A 16,425-nucleotide genomic window follows, 5' to 3' on the forward strand; every position below is an offset into this window, starting at 1 on the left:
TTAGCCTAAAACCTTTTTGTCAAACCATATGCCATGCAATAAGACATTGCTAAATAGCTGAGAAAAAAGGTAAGAAATTATGTTAATTATCAAAATAATAACAAGCCCCCCCATCATGGAGACAGCACCTTACCCAGATACCTAAGGCTCTTGGAAAAATCTATTTTTGCTAAGAAAAATACATTTCCAGATAAAGAGAATGTTGCGAAAGCCTTAAGATTACAGCAAATATTCTGGATAAGACATCAAAATAGTTGCAGCTCAAGCAATTTATGTTTTCCTATAATTTTATGAGGGTAGATGGAACGGTCCAAAATATGCATGAGTAAATCAAATGTTTCCCATCAACATCCAAATATTTTTCCTTCCCACAGTAGATGATGATAAACATATCAATGTCTACACCACTGCAGGACTTGGTGCACTTTTAACTCTTCTGTTGCTGCTGGTTTTGTTCCTTTTTTTCAATAAAGGACTCTCAAATACCAGTTGCACCCAAACCCAGAAATATCTCTGGGGAAGTGCCAATTGTACTTAGTAGCCCTCTAAGTAGTACAAGTACTTGCAGTATACACAGAAGATTGAGCTGCTCTGTCAATACTACTGCAGTTTGCCACTAAGATTTTCTGTATTTCAAAATCAGCAATAACAAGCTATCAATTTAACAGCAAACTACATGTAGTCCTCTTTACAGCCCTCCCAGTTAATATTTTCTGGATGCATGAAGTCAGTTATATGACAGCATTTGTCAAAAGCAGGAGGCTCTCTTCTGATTATCACCCCATAAAAAGTCTGCAGTGTATGGAAAAAAAGGAGAGGAACAAAGAACTGAAGGATGGTGGCTATTTCAAAGTGACCATTAATACTTCTCAGAGACTCTTATGCTATCTGCATCTTCTGAAAAGAAAACTGGAAGAAAGGAGGGGAGAACTAAACATTTTCACAACATACGTGCTCATTCATTTCACATCATTCATGAATGATACAAGAACAAGCATGCAAAACCAGAAACCTCTTAGGAACAACTCAATAAAGAGGAATCTTGATCATTTCAGGCTTCTGCCATGGCAGCAGGTGGAAGGTGTGCATGTTCTGACTTTGGTGAGGCAGTAAAATCCTGTTACTGACCTTGAAAGGCTCATCTCTGGAAAGCTGGAAGCACTTCACATTATTTTCTGTTATGCTGAGGAGAAAAAAAAAGACAAAACCAGTAATCCTAACAGAACAAGCTCCAGTCTACATATGAATTAAAGCTCAAATCACTAAAGTTGATTAATACTTTCATGCTGACAGAAAACAATAATTTAAATGGTTATATATAAATATATATATATATATGGACTTCCTCTCCAGCTATGCCACTTTGCTCAGTGCCATCTCTGTCAATTTGGAACCTGTTTGGTTATGACCAAGTATCTGTGGTTGGTTGCAGATTATGGCCATCTTTTGTGAACCCAAATGTGTCTGAGGCACTTGATAATACCTCCAGATATCTCCCCAAATTTAAAACGAGCACCTTACCAGAAAACTTATGCTGCCACTTCCCCTGCACAGGAGCAGTGTAAAGAGAAAGAGTTTGCAGCTTGCTCTGCACTTTTATAATGACCACAATGTCTGGCTATCTCAGTAGGACCACAGAGCAAAACTGCTCTTTGAAACTGCATTTTGCCTCAGATCATGCTCCATGCACCATGCTGGCACCTGCTCTCTAGGACCTGAAAGAAAAAACAACAACAACAACAACAACAAAAAAAAAAAAAAAAAAAAAAAAAAAAAAAAAAGAAGGGCAGACATCCCTCTGTTTTCTGGAGCCATGAAAGGAGACTCTGATGCCAAAGGCAACCACTGTTGCTCTACCTGCAGGTTTGTCCCAGCTGATTCTCATATTCTAATCATGCCTGTTACTTGTTAATTTTTAATTAGCTTTGCACTTGTGTAACATCAAACAGTTACTAGCTTCCTTCCCCTCCTGCTCTTGAAGCCACAAAGCAGAGGATGCTGCCTTAATATATCCAGTCTCTGGGCCTCAGCAACTGCAGCCAGGCACAAGACAGAGATAAAACAGAAAAATATTTAGAGCTAGATTTAGAAATGGCCTCTGGGTCAATGCATCTAGCTTTGCTTCTTTGCTTTCCGTGGACAAATGAGGAAAGCAGCAGCCTACTACACGTGGCTACCTGTGGTTTTCCAGCCAGAGCTTCAAAAGCAAGTGACCTTCCAGACATTCCCTCATCATCTTCCCTAAAAAGAGGATGGGAAGAGCAGGCTGGGAGTCCTAGTGACTGTGCCATGGGGCAGTGCAGCACACAGGGGTTGAAATCTGTCTGCAGCTTCAGAAACCACCAGACAAATGAAGGGGGCAAACAACAGAGGAGGATAAACCCTTTCCACCTGTCTGCCTTCTTTTTTTCCACACCCAGTATAGATTCAGACAAGAAACACCTGAGTAGCTGTAAGCACTTCAGAATATTGCTTGCTTCAGAGAGAAAGGAGAGCAGCTAGCAATCCAAATACAAGATTATTTTCATTTTGCCATGGTCTTTGAGCAGAACAACACATGGAGTCCTATTCTTCTTAAGCACAAAAGAATAAATTGATTTTTTTCCTTGACCTTGAATCCAAGGAAACTTTGCATTCACTCCTGTTAATTTTATATTGAGTTCCACACTCAAAGCTTCCCTGTTTTTTTGAGTTCATGCTTGTTTCTTGTGAACAGGGATTCACAATTTCTTCCATCTTTCTCTGCATTTGGTTCCAAGAATTGCCTCAGTTCCTTGGTGTTAATTCTTCCTCAGCATTAACCTTTAGTCAAAGACATCCAATGTTTGAGTTAAACAAGTCCATTCCTCACTTACTATTTTCAATAGGGTTTTCTTATATATTGTACATATACTTCCTCTAACCTCCTCCAGCATGCCAAAACACTGGGGACACAGTGAGCTTTAGATGTAGGTTACCTATGGAATGGGGTAAATTCTGTCATCTGGAGACAAATGCAAGTATTTCCCTAGTGTGTTTATGTTTCTACTGTGATCAGAGCAGTTGCTGCTGGGAAGTGCTTACTGGAGTCATGGAGGATGCCTGGGTTTTGGGTTGTACGAAGCATTTCACTTATGTGCTTTGTTGAAACAGAAAGGATGGTGTGGAGATATTATTTTGGGGGGGAAGTCTCACATTTCTAAAGATTGAAGGGAAGAATTTCTCCTCCTTCAGCCTTACAGTGCATACCTCTAAATAGAGATTGTGCCTGCCCAGGTTTCCCCAGGAGCTTCTCAGGGAGACCACCCAATATTTGATCACAAGATGAAGTAGCTTAATGTTTTTAAGAAGGCTTCTCTTTAAAAGCTCTTGATATTTGATTGTTAAGCAACACATTTTTGTAACGTTATCACTGCTGGAACTGATGTGGAGGGAATCAGGCAGAGAGCACATGTTACATTACATTCCAAGGCTTAAGAGTTTCACTAATTGCATTGGCCTATTTCTGTGAATCACAGATTATTCTCCTACCCATATAGTACATCTGACTCCTTTACATAGCTGCTCATGGAATGTGATAGAATTGGAAGGTTCCTCAGGGAACAAAACCTTGTGATTTATCTATCCAAACAGAAACAGGCAGCATCACCAACTTTCATCAATATTTTGACCACATGAGTGAAACGAAGAACAAAGCTCTCTTATCTTCTGCGACTTGTACATGGATACTTATTTCCTAACTCTTCTGTCTGACAGAGGATTAACAAAATATTAATTGAAATAAGAAAAGCAGCTGACTGGCCATGACTTGGCTATGGGGTTTTTTTCAGCAGCATGAGGGAATTTCTGCAGGATGTAATGGGAAGCATCAGTATAGAGACCAGAAGTGGGTATGGGTCAGCTGTCAGCTGACATACCAAGGACCTCCATTTTGTGTCTTTATGCTGAACTGCATCTTCTGAATAAAGGGATCCTCTGGGTATTCATCAAGAATTTGTGCCTAATTTCATGTATACATGCAACTCACTATGAGTTGTGAGTAGTGTCATTGTTTCTCTGCTTAGCTGGAGGAGCTATTAAGGGAGTGTAACTAAGTTTCCCTCAGCTTGGCCAATTTCTCAAAAATCGGAGTGCTAGGATAAAGAAAACAAATAGTCTGCTAATTAACTCAGCATTAGGTACATGAAATGCTGAAGTAAATGCACAAAGTGATTTTAAATGCTTTAACTAAATGAGCTGTTGCAGCCGTGGTAAAATCTCAAGTGGAAGACCAGCACCAGAGAAAGGAGCCTGCTGGAGGTAGCACAAGTTCTTAGAGCAGCTTCGCTGGGCTTTGGATCAGGATCTTTCACATAGAATCACCTGTACTCAGTAGCTTTCCTACTTCTAATGACTGAAAGCAAGAGACCACTTCTGAAGAGGAAGAACTGTCTCTAACAGCTTCCTTTTTACTGATTTTGCTCTCCATGTAGCAATTTCAAGATTAATAATTCAGCTGATGCTTTTCACAAAAGCTCCTTGCTGCCAGGAGCAGAGGAAAAAAGTTATCAGCTGAACTCAAAAACCCCAAATTGCAGGCTTGCCTGGAGTTGATTACTTCTCTAATCTGCTCTGCTTCAAAAGCAAATCTCATTATTGCTTGTTTAATGATCTCATTGGTCATTAAATATTGCCTTTTACTAGAGCTACAGTAGCACTGGAAGGACATTTGAGTCAGAATGGAAAATTTCTTTCAAAAGCATTCATTTCTGTGTGACTTCACAACATATCATACTCAAATCAATGCATCCTGCATGAGCAAAGCAAGGTGCAAAAGTTAGAAAGTGTTTACATTCAAGCAGATGGTGTTTTTATAGTACACTTGCCTCTTCTTATGGTTATATTTCAAATAAGGAAAAAACCAATGAAAACATTAATTCACAATAGAAAATTTATGTGACAACTTAAAAAAAAATAAAGAAAATAAATACCTGGTATTTTCAACAACCAAGCTCCCCCTGTGGCACTTCTTTGAGCAAAACTGTTTGTAAACTTAAGCTGCATTTGCCAAACATTAGGTCTGTCTGAAGCTGAATTTCTTTGTCTGAATTTACTGCTTGCTAGAAAAGAAGGCAAATTGCCAAGCCCTATTAAATATAAATATAAAAGTTCAACTGCCTTTGCTGCACTTGCAAGTTTCTAAAGGCCTAACACCACTCATTAAGGGACTTACAAATTATGAAAACAGCATTAATCACTTCCCATATCTTATACTATTATACTAAATGTTCATTTGCTCAATTCTAGAAGCATAACACTGTAATTTAAAAAAAAAAAAAAAAGGTAGGGATGGGGTTAGGAAATTGCTATGGAAGTGAACACAATGGATATATTTAAATTTATAGTAAAACTTCTGATTCAAGTGTCTTTATTCCCGTGGACACACAAGTAGATCCCCTAACTGCAGGCTACCAGTCTCAAAAATATACTCATGTCATGGTTCACCAGAAAAACCTGGTTGGGATTTCCATCCCAGCAGGAAACTTCCTGCAGCATGGTCATACACATACTCCCATTTCACCTCAGGGACAGGTGGAGCCTTTGTGTTCCCAAAGCAAGTTGCCAGAAGACCCTTCTGCTGCAGATGTTTTTACTGACACAAACAGCAAGCAAGCTTGTAGAGACTTGAAACAAAACACAGGCAAAAGCATGAGATGCTGGGTCTTGTTTCAGATCTGTGTCCAGTTCTGGGCCCCTCAGTTTAGGAAGGATATCGAGGTCCTGGAGCAGGTCCAAAGGAGGCAACTGGGCTGGTGAAGGGACTCAAGCACAGATCCTATGAGGACAGGCTGAGGGAGCTGGGGGTGTTCAGCCTGGAGAAGAGGAGGCTCAGGGGAGACCTCATCACTCTCTACAACTCCCTGAAAGGAGGTTGGAGCCAGGGGGGAGTTGGTCTCTTTTCCCAGGCAACTCTCAGCAAGACAAGAGGGCACAAGAGGTCTCAAGTTGTGCCAGGGGAGGTTTAGGTTGGACATTAGAAAGAATTTCTTTAGGGAGAGGGTGATCAGCCATTGGAATGGGCTGCCCAGGGAAGTGGTGGATTCTCCACCCCTGGAGATATTTAAAAAGAGACTGGATCCCATGGGCTGGGAACTGCAGCGGGAGTGGATCACGGGTTGGACTTGATGATCTCTGAGGTCCCTTCCAACCCAGCTGATTCTATGATTTTATGATCTTCTGCTTAACTACCAGCACTGGGGTGCAAGGTGGAGCTGTGAATGGTGAAGAGGAGATGGATAAGGACTGGCCAGAGTGATACCAACACACTCAGAGAATCATGGGGCAAGAGATCTGCCCTGTGCTGATACAGATCCTGTAATAGCCTGGGAATGCTCTGCAAGGGCCACCTGCTGAACTAAATCTTGAATTTCTTTTTAATCCACCTGCCTTCCTCTGCATTTATCTAGGGCTTTCACACTGAGAGGAGAACCTCCATGCTGACCAAGAAAGTTATTTAGTGAGTGTCATTTAGTTCATGTCTTGAAGTCTCCATAAAACACACAAACCATCCTTTTGCTGACTTGTCACCAGGCACACACCTGGGCAGATGTCCAGGGGGCTCAGCCATCCACAATAAAACCAGATGTTGCTCTGTTCTCAAAAGACAAATTGTCAAAGTGCGAACTGCTGAGTCGTGGGTGTTCCACCACAAATCCTGCTTCCTCAGAAGGGAAGGTGCTGTCCTGAATGGATGTCCCTCCACACAGATTTTCCATGTGCTTCATTTAAGAGATGATGATCTTCAGCAATTTTTCCTCTGAGTCCTAAACCTTCCTGAAGTTGGAGAGAAGAGAAAGGTACTTTAGACAAAGAAGCTTCCTGCAAGAAACTGATTCACAGTCCTGGCCTGGCTGCATAAAACTGGTGGCTCGGAAAAATTTTGATGCCATCGACAGCTGTTGCAGGCTGAAAGGGCAACAGAAATGAAGAGCTTAATCTGTAAGAACTCATCAAGAGAAGGGCCTAAGATTAATCAGTCCAGCACATTACTTAATTATTTTAAGTGGGCACAAATCACTTCCCATTTTAGGAAGTACAGGAATTTATGATAGTTAACATGTTCATTAAGTAGAATCTAGCGGAAAATAATTACTTTTCAGGAGAAGAAACCTACCTCCTGATCCTGTGAAGAGCACCTGAGGTATTTTATAAATCCTACTGTTTGTATAACAGACCTTAAGGTGTTCAGAGCAGAGCTGAGGGGAAGGGATAATGCCTGCCCATGATGAATGGCTTAGGAATGGCTTCCACTGGACAGAGACCAAGTCACCCTTTTCAAAATACCTGCATACGCTTGGCCCTCAGCACAGTTCTGCCACAGCTGGGAAAGCTAAAGCTTTTCTCCCTCATCCACAGTAAAGATTTCTTGCAGGCAAAAGGCTTTTTTACCACCTTGGCAGCCATTTGAGGGGTAATTGCAGTGCAAAGTACTTGTCCTTTCTATCAGCTTGATGAAGCATACACTAGGAGTGAGGGCATGGTTTTAACTCATTAGATAGCTCACACTTAAAGTAAAATATAGCTCACCAATGTTTTTGCTAATGTTTTACCAACTATTATCAGTAGCCACCCTGCCAAGTTAGGAGCAAACTACTGTCTGTTGAAAGCAGCTCCCAAAGTTCTGCTTTCCCTTTGAGAACCAGAACCTGCAATCCACTGCTGTGGTTCCACACTCTGCTCCAACTTAAAATAAACTGAACTTCTCACAGGCTCAAAATCCTGCATATATCTGTAAAATCAGTTTGTTTTATATTACTTGCTCCTACAAGAGCAAAATATTTGAGAACCATAAATAAAACTTCAGGATTCTGCTAATGAAACAGGAGGGAAATCTCAGTTGATTCTCTGCAGCTGAAGGAGCTGTCATGCCCCACAGAGGCTGCTTTATGTACAATGAACAATTTAAAATTTTTAAACAAATTGTTTAAAAACAATTTTAAGATAAAAATTTAAAAAAATAGGGTTTCAGTCAAACCACTTGAAACTTCCCTTTTTGGGATGTACTCAAAACCACCCAAACCCCGTTGACAGGCTGGAAAAAAGGAATGTTAAAGCACAAATCTGCAAGTCCAAAAGCAATCAAGTGCCACCTTTGAGGCTGGCATTGACAATTTGTCCCAAGACTCAGACTATAGCAGTCCCAATTATAAGACATCTGGGGTGGGTTGTGGCTTTTTTAAACTTTTTCTTAGCTGTAAAGGCTACTGGTAGCTGAAAAATTGTCTGTTGACACCAAGGGAAGACATGTATGGCATGGAAATGAGTGGGCCTGCAGCAAAGCATTTGAGTTGCAAGGATATGGCACCTCCTTATCCCAGGGCAGAATGCTTTGGAATAATCTGCTCTCTGCACCTGTGAAGAACACCCACAATGATTTGTTTATATAGAGTGGAAAAGGCTTCAAAGCAGCTTTCTGCAGTATATATCAGACCTGTCTTTTCAGTACCAGAAAGCTTTGCATTCAGGTTGTACTCAAAGAGGGGAAAAAAAAAAAAAAAAAAAAAAAAAAAAAAGGCACAGCAGCATTGAATGGACTTTGCTAAGGTCAAAATACAAATGAACTGGGAAAAGAAAAACAAACCAAAAAGCACAGCAATCCCCAAGTGATAAGAAGCAGTAACACCACAGAACTCTAACTACTAATGCACATTACTCATGGACAGATCTTGCTTGAATCCTCTTTCCCCTTCTTCACTGATAAGAGAAAAAAAATTAAATCATTTTGTTCTTTATGCAAAAGGTTTGAAAGATATACATTCTCTTTTTCTCCTTCCTTTTATTTCTTTCTCCTCTTTTAATGAGGTTGCAGAAGGCATTAGTTAGAAATAATCTAAACCAGATGTTTCTTGGCTTGCTCCACACATTTTACATTTTAAAAAAACACCCATCATTTGACCCAGTTCCCCAGTGTCTATTTTTTCATTATTATTACCCTTTTAACATGATGCTTTCAAGTATTTCTTGCCCTTGAGGACAAGCTGAAAAACTCCAGTGCTCCATTTGCTCTACTAGTCCAAAAAGCCACAAAGCTTGCTCCTTATCTGAGAGAATGATGCATTTGCTCTGCGGGTGTTTGTGTGTGTGTGTGTGTGAGAGGGGGGTGGGGACAGAGAGAGTCATGATGGCATATTTGTCACGGGGAGTGGTTTGAATATTAATAAACACTATATATCAGCCTCTACCAGAGAGGCCAGTGCTCAGAAGGACTCCTGTGCACTGAGGAAGGGACCACGAATCACTGCGCCAGAGTGAGTTCTGTTGCGGCTTCGCTTATCCCCACGTTCTGGCTTCTCTCTTCTCCCTTTCCTTCCTCTAATCCCATTCTGCCCTCCCTAGGGCTGCTGTGGGACCAGCTCCGTGGGGTTTAGTCTCAACAAATTATGCTACCTGTAAAGGAAATACTGAGAGAGGTTTTTTTAGAGTTTGGTTGGGTCTGTTCAACCCCAGTTTCTGCCCAAGGGATAACTATGAGCTCTGCCCAGTGCCTGCAAATGGAACTCATCCGTGTGCCTTCTCTGCTGCTTCCAGGCATCTGTAAACTGCCTGCTGTGCTTAAGACATCCCTATGGTCACACACACTGTGACAGTCAGACTTCAGAAATTATGAACTGCACTTTTCTAGAGGCAAATAAATCACTAGCCTGCTGCTAGAGCAAGCTCCTGTTCCTCACCAGTGCCTGATGCACCAGAGCTGCTTTGATAACCAAGAGTATGAGACATTTTCCAAAGAAAAGCATCTCATCAACACAGCAGAAAAAAAAAAAAAATGGTGTAGGAGGTGCCTGGCTTTCTGCAGGGAGTTTTCAGTAAGGGAAAAAACATTTCAAGGCATCTGCTTTACTTCTAATATTCTAATAGATATAAAGGCTGCTTTACATGAATTCATCACATTACCAAGCCAAATCAGAGCTAATGTCAGAGGAATTAGATTAATATTAAGCAGCACCAACCAATTCCTCCAGGTCATTTTGGTGCACTGCTCTGTTCATTCTCCAAATTTCTGTCTTCTGCTCCCCTGCTGGATTAACATACTTTCATCCTAATTCTCATGATTACTTTGAAAAGAAAAACCTCCTGCTTGCACTATCTCCATTTCTCTCCTTATCAAAACTCACAGGGCTTATTTTGCTTTTTAGTCTTTGCTTCAAAATGATACTCTGCATGTCAGAGTTCAGTTGCTGTGGGGTTTTTTCATTAAATTTCAACTGTCATCATCTGCCTGTGTGCATAATCCTGCATAATCCACACATTTCCTCTTCTAAAAACCATCCCTCATTCACTGCTTGTTTCTAACTATCTGAGTGAACAAAATTTAGCTCTAAAGTATTTTTCCTGGACTTCTACACTCCTTAGAATTGTTTTCAAACACTGGTACTTTCATACTCACAAGTTGTAACTTTTGTAAAGAAAATAACAATTAGAGACGTCTTTTGTAAGTTTACTTTTGCTCATTCTTTTGTTTTCTTTAATCCAAAATAGAATCCACCTCTCCCTACTAATGCATACACAGTGTCAGCTACTCCCTGTTGCTGATGCACACACACCCAGACAAACAATCCAATCTGTTGGAATAGAAGACTGACACTCCAAATTTTAAACCAAAAATAAACACAAAGTAATTCTTAGAGTTCTCTTAGCCAGTTGTCCTCAGTGCCACACCCTCCCGTGCCACTGAAAAACACATCCTGTTGCTCTGAGGGTTTGCTCTGAAGATTTCTGGTTGCTATAAACAACCTTTTTCTAAGCAATTGAACACAGCACTTATTATCAAAGTACTTCTGGTCAAAACCTGACCAGAAGTTAATTATGCTGTATAGGAGCCACCTGTTGGATTAGCAAGTGCCATGCCACTAAAACAACTAAAATAATTATTCACATCAGCTCAAGACTTACCATATATGCTGCAAATCTCAAGCAGGTGAATTTTTCACCATTTTGTCAATTAGTCCAAGAGGGGGAAAAAAAAAAATCTGCCAAATCCCATGTATATATTTCAAGGTACCACCATTTTCAAGAATATAATTGATCTGGAGTTAATCTGCTAGAGCTCCCATAAAATAAGCTACAGCAGGGGACTGAAAAAACCCAAATTGGTTAATTTTTCACCTCTTTGGAAGTAAATAAAAACGATGCTGGAGTGATTCTGTAAAGAATCAGCATGAAATGGGATAGGATTGAAAACGGAGACTTGGGTAGCACATGGCAAATGGAGAAGGAGAACACAAATACAGAAAAAATGTTTTGAACAGTTTCAAAAACTTACTGATGTTATGACAAAAGGAAAGAGTTAAGTGTGTGCCTCAGGAAATGAGCAATGTTTTGTGCCAGGATACTGGCAGAGCAGAGAATGAGCAGCACTGGGCACTGCCCTGGAGCCAGACTCTGCCAGGTGTTTCTGGGAACAAAGGTGAAACCGGTTGCAAACTGCTGCTTAGAAAGTACTTTCTTCTTAAGTGGGCTGGGCTTTTACATACCAAGCAGTTTGTGACCACAACATTTTACTACTTATAGCCAAATCCAGGTGGTCCTGGTCCCCAGGCTTTGGGCGAGGTGTTGCTTAGGGCTGCAGGTCCACACTTGCCGGTGCTGGTTGTCTTAAGAAGACTGAGATAATCCAGATATCCAAAGAGCTCCTAAACAAGGTCCTGGCTCTTCTCAGGGTCTCTCCGGCTGTGAAAATGATATCAAAATATTTGAAAAGACATGAGATCTGTACCTAAGCCTCCTGGGCAGGACAATACATGCCAGGCACCCCAGGACAGAGCAGGACAACCAGGAATTTGTGGCCATAAAACCTGGTGGGTGTCACTGTAAAGCTCTGCAAAGTGAATAAAACTTTGCTTGGTCTCACCTGTGTTGGCTACAGGGAACCTATGTTGTGCTGAAAATCCTACCTAATGCTTTTGCTTCCTTGCCTGTCATTTTGTTTATTTTTGGCAAATTGTAAGGCAAATTCACAACAGTTCAAAGTCATTTAGATGAGCAGGGGGAAGGTTTGGCATTTGTACATCCTCTTGAACATATTTCCTTGAAGAAGGAAAGATGCTAGGTGGCCAAGACAGCTGGTAGACAAATTACTGTGCTGGACAAGCTTCAGAGTTCAGGAAATGGACATGAAATCATCCTACCAAAACCAGCAGCTGCCCTTGGAGAGCTGAGTAAACCACTTAGCACACAGCAACATCACTGACAACTGCAGTCTTTACTTTGTAGGGATGTTGTGATGGGGTGTGCTGCTTTATCTTGTGACTACAGAGGCAGATGGAAGACATGAATTTTACACAAATGACTGGTATTGGCAAGAATAAAGATTATTGGGCTTTTGTTCTACCACAAAATGCTTCAGGGGACTCTTAAAGCAGCTGATGAGAAAATAGAAGATGCAAATAGTCTCTCCTGAGAAATTATCCTAATCACTCCTTAGTCTGTCTTTCCTGAGATCTCTCCTTTTGCAGTTTTAGTTGCCAGTATTTCAGTCTCAAGCATGCAATTTATTCATTCAAAGTTCATCATAGTGGGGCCAAGAAGCTGCGAATCAAAAGACTGAGAGTCAGACAGAAAGCAAAACCATCCCAGATGCTCAGGCCCTAAAGGAAAGGGCCAGGCAGGAAGGGCAGAAGGGGCAGCATGATGCCCAGCAAAGCCCTGTCCATCACCCCCTTCTCTGCCTTCTTGTACTCACTGCTGTCCTCTGGGAGTGCAGTTAAAATGAACAGGGTGAACTTCAAATATCTGAATTCTTACTGTTTTGACCACAGTTGCCTGAGGGGCAGTCACATGAAGAGCAGCAGCTTTATAATCAGCTTGGAGGAACCCAGTGCACCCTGGTGTTCTCCCTTCAGTGATAGTCTTGACAGTCCAGTCACACTGGAAATATCTTCAAAAAACTCTCAGAATAAATATTTTTCTAATCCTCCTCTTTCTCCCCTATATTCTTGAAGGATTTTTTTATATAGCTCTGGCTTCCCACATTAGCAAACCAAGTCTAGTATTTCCTTGGACCCATAATTGCTTCAAGCTTTCCTACAAACTCTTTTTTAAACCCACACACTGACAGCTCAGGCTTCCAAAAGCCTCTCTCACACAGCAGAGCTTTACTGATCAGGTCACCTAACATAGAATCATAGTCATAGAGTGGTTAGGGTTGGAATAGACCCTAAAGATCATCAAGATCCAACCCTCCTACTTGAGCAGGGAAGCCCCCAGGCTGCACAAGGCTTCATCCAACCTGGCCTTGAACACTTCCAGGGAGGGAGCATCCACAATTTCCCTGGGCAACCTGTGGAACCTTACTACCACATACCATTAGTGCCCCTCAGTAATCTCACAACAACAATTCTTCCCTTGTTAGGAAGCTGATTTCCACCACCAGTTGCACACTGGGAAAAGATGGGCAAAATTCCACCACCAAAACCAAAACAAACCAAACCTCAACCATACAGCAAATTCCATGAACATTTTATCCAGATGATTTCTGCATTAAACAGAAAAGAGTGTGATTTTTTTATCTTTACCTCCAAGGTCCAAATTGCTATCTGGCATTGAAAGAGAAGGGATCAAATTAAAATGTTTATTTTCTATAATTGGGGTGGAGCAGGAAAAGGGGCCATAAGATTTCAGGAAGAGAGTTTACGTCAGGCTGGGAGCTGAGGGGTATTGGATAGAATTACTTAAATCCTTTCACTTTATTCTCTCTTAAAACACAGTCTTTGCAATCTTCCATTAATCTACCAATATTCATAGAATCATAGAATTGGCTGGGTTGGAAGGGACCTCAGAGATCATCAAGTCCAACCCTTGATCCACTCCCGCTGCAGTTCCCAGCCCATGGCACTGAGTGCCACATCCAGTCTCTTTTTAAATATCTCCAGGGATGGAGAATCCACCACTTCCCTGGGCAGCCCATTCCAATGTCTGATCACCCTCTCCCTAAAGAAATTCTTTCTAATGTCCAACCTAAACCTCCCCTGGCACAACTTGAGACCTCTTGTGCCCTCTTGTCTTGCTGAGAGTTGCCTGGGAAAAGAGCCCAACCCCCCCCTGGCTCCAACCTCCTTTCAGGGAGTTGTAGAGAGTGATGAGGTCTCCTCTGAGCCTCCTCTTCTCCAGGCTGAACACCCCCAGCTCCCTCAGCCTCACCTCGCAGGACTTGTGCTGGATCCCTTCACAGCCTCCTTGCTCTTCTCTGGACCTGCTCCAGCACCTCAATCTCCTTCCTGAACTGAAGGGCCCAGAACTGGACACAGGACTCAAGCTGTGGCCTCACCAGCACTGAGCACAGGGGCAGAATCCCTTCCCTGGACCTGCTGGCCACGCTGTTCCTGATACAGGCCAGGATGCCATTGGCCTTCTTGGCCACCTGGGCACACTGCTGGCTCAGGTTCAGCCTCCTGTCAATCCAGACTCCCAGGTCCCTTTCAGCCACTCTGTCCCCAGCCTGGAGCTCCCCATGGGGTTGTTGTGGCCAAAGTGCAGGACCCGGCACTTGGCTGTGTTGAACCTCATCCCGTTGGAATCAGCCCAACTCTCCAGTCTGTCCAGGTCCCTCTGCAGAGCCCTCCTGCCTTCCAGCTGATCCACACTCCCCCCGGCTTAGTGTCATCTGCAAATTTGCTGATGATGGACTCAATCCCCTCATCTAAATCATCAATAAAGATATTAAACAGAACTGGGCCCAACACTGATCCACCTGCCTGATGGCAGGAAGGGCAGAGCTTCACCGCCTCCTTCTGGACTTCTTTTGGGTTAGAAAGGGTGTGATTCCACCAGTCAATTTCCCTTTCACTGTCCCTAATACTTCTTAGTCTCTCTACCTCCTCCTTGAGCTCTGCCACACACATGGCAAGTCACTCACCTGCTCGCATTGCACACAGACCCCACTCACACCGTCCTCTGGTGCTAACACGAGGCTCAGACACTCTACACAGCCAGAGGCCTGAACAGCTACGTCCCTCTTGCTGTTCCTCTTCAGGGCTTCTGTCTGTGTCGTCACACCCTGCGTCTTAACAGCTACAGGTTTGGCTTTTTTGGAGACCATCGCTCCTCCAAGAGAGCTGGGAGGTGGCTGTGCCCCTCCTGCTTGCCCTGCCTGCACGAACTGCCACGCAAACTGCTGTGCCATGTTCCTGTTTGTCTGCTCCTGTTCGCTGTTGCTCTTCACAGCCCTTTTTATCCCTCTCTACAGCACTGGGTGCCGCCCCAATCAGCTGCTTGGCCTCACCTGAGACCACCAGCAGAAGGTGGGGCAGCTCCTCACAGCCCTTTCTATCCCTCTTGGCAGTGCTGGGTGCCACCCCCTTATCAGCTGATTGGCCTCACCTGAGGGCACCAGCAGAAGGTGGGGCAGCCAATCTCCAATCCTTCAACCTCAAAAAGGGGGCAGAATTTTTCGTATTTTCTTTGCTAAAAAAATAACTAATAATAATTTTAGCAGGAAAAAAAAAAATCACAAATCAAGAAATGTTACTATTTTTAGTTTTCAAAGGCTGAAAATATCTCCTAAACCTCTAATATTTTTGACTCAGTGTTAAAAGCAGAAGTTCATGCTCGAGAAAAAGAAAATGAGCATATTTCCTGTTTGCTGTGCAATCAGAGAGGATGACCATGACTCTTCAATTCTCCGTTTCCTGATGGGTATCCTATTCAGCTTCCTTATTCAGGGAGTGCATCACCTATTGTACCCCTATTTTTTTTTATTTTTTTTTTGAGGGAAAGGCAAAATTTATTTGCCTTAGTGTTACTTACATTTAGATAAACAGCTTGCATTGAGCCAGTTCCTTTGCCAGGCAGAGTCATTGACCTTTCTCACAAGAGAGGAGTCAGAAGGGATCAACAGCCACCCCGTGACTGGTTCTTTCTGGCATGGGCAGATTTCTTACCATCAAAATCTTTTACCTCCAAAAAGGGCCAAGACATCACTATTTCCATTTGTAATTTCAGCTCTGAGTTTAGACATAAAATATAAACACGGAGAGTCTTTGGAGAAAATAATTTATCATCTGAGGGAAAAAATTTAAAACATTCCTGCAACTGGAATCAGCAACCAGGAAAGTTGCACCATGCCCTGCAGACAAATCTTTCTTTGAATGTTTGGTTCATTAAATAAAAAGGAAGAAATCAGACACAGACATTTTCTGTCTTTTCTACCTTGCTAGAATTGCAATGTGTATTTTATGGCTGTGGAAGCTTTTCTTTGTTTGCTTTCTGCAATACTTCTGTGTCTCTGGTTTCTTCCTCTGAAAATAAACAATTTTAAAAACAAAGGCAGGAAGACTCACCTGGGCAGAGAATTTTTTTTTCAATTGAGGAAGGAGAAAGCTGCAGTAAAAGTCACCTCTCCAGTCACAGGGATGAGGAATTCACATATTTGAGATGGACAATAAACAAGACAGGCAAAACTAAACTTAA

The 16,425-nt window shown here is 42.2% G+C and overlaps 1 protein-coding gene across 1 annotated transcript in view; it reads left to right on the forward strand.

Annotated features, from left to right (window-relative positions):
- Nucleotides 1-9,162: 9,162 nt before the first annotated feature.
- Nucleotides 9,163-16,425, forward strand: part of HPGDS (hematopoietic prostaglandin D synthase) — a 29,158-nt gene continuing 21,895 nt past the window's right edge. The window contains exon 1 of the mRNA XM_071742827.1: nucleotides 9,163-9,266. The gene's annotated coding sequence lies outside the window, so the exon portion shown is untranslated. The remainder of the gene's footprint in view (nucleotides 9,267-16,425) is intronic.

This window comes from Heliangelus exortis, chromosome 4, assembly GCF_036169615.1.
Source record: "Heliangelus exortis chromosome 4, bHelExo1.hap1, whole genome shotgun sequence".
In the NCBI taxonomy this organism is placed as follows: Eukaryota; Metazoa; Chordata; class Aves; order Apodiformes; family Trochilidae; genus Heliangelus; species Heliangelus exortis.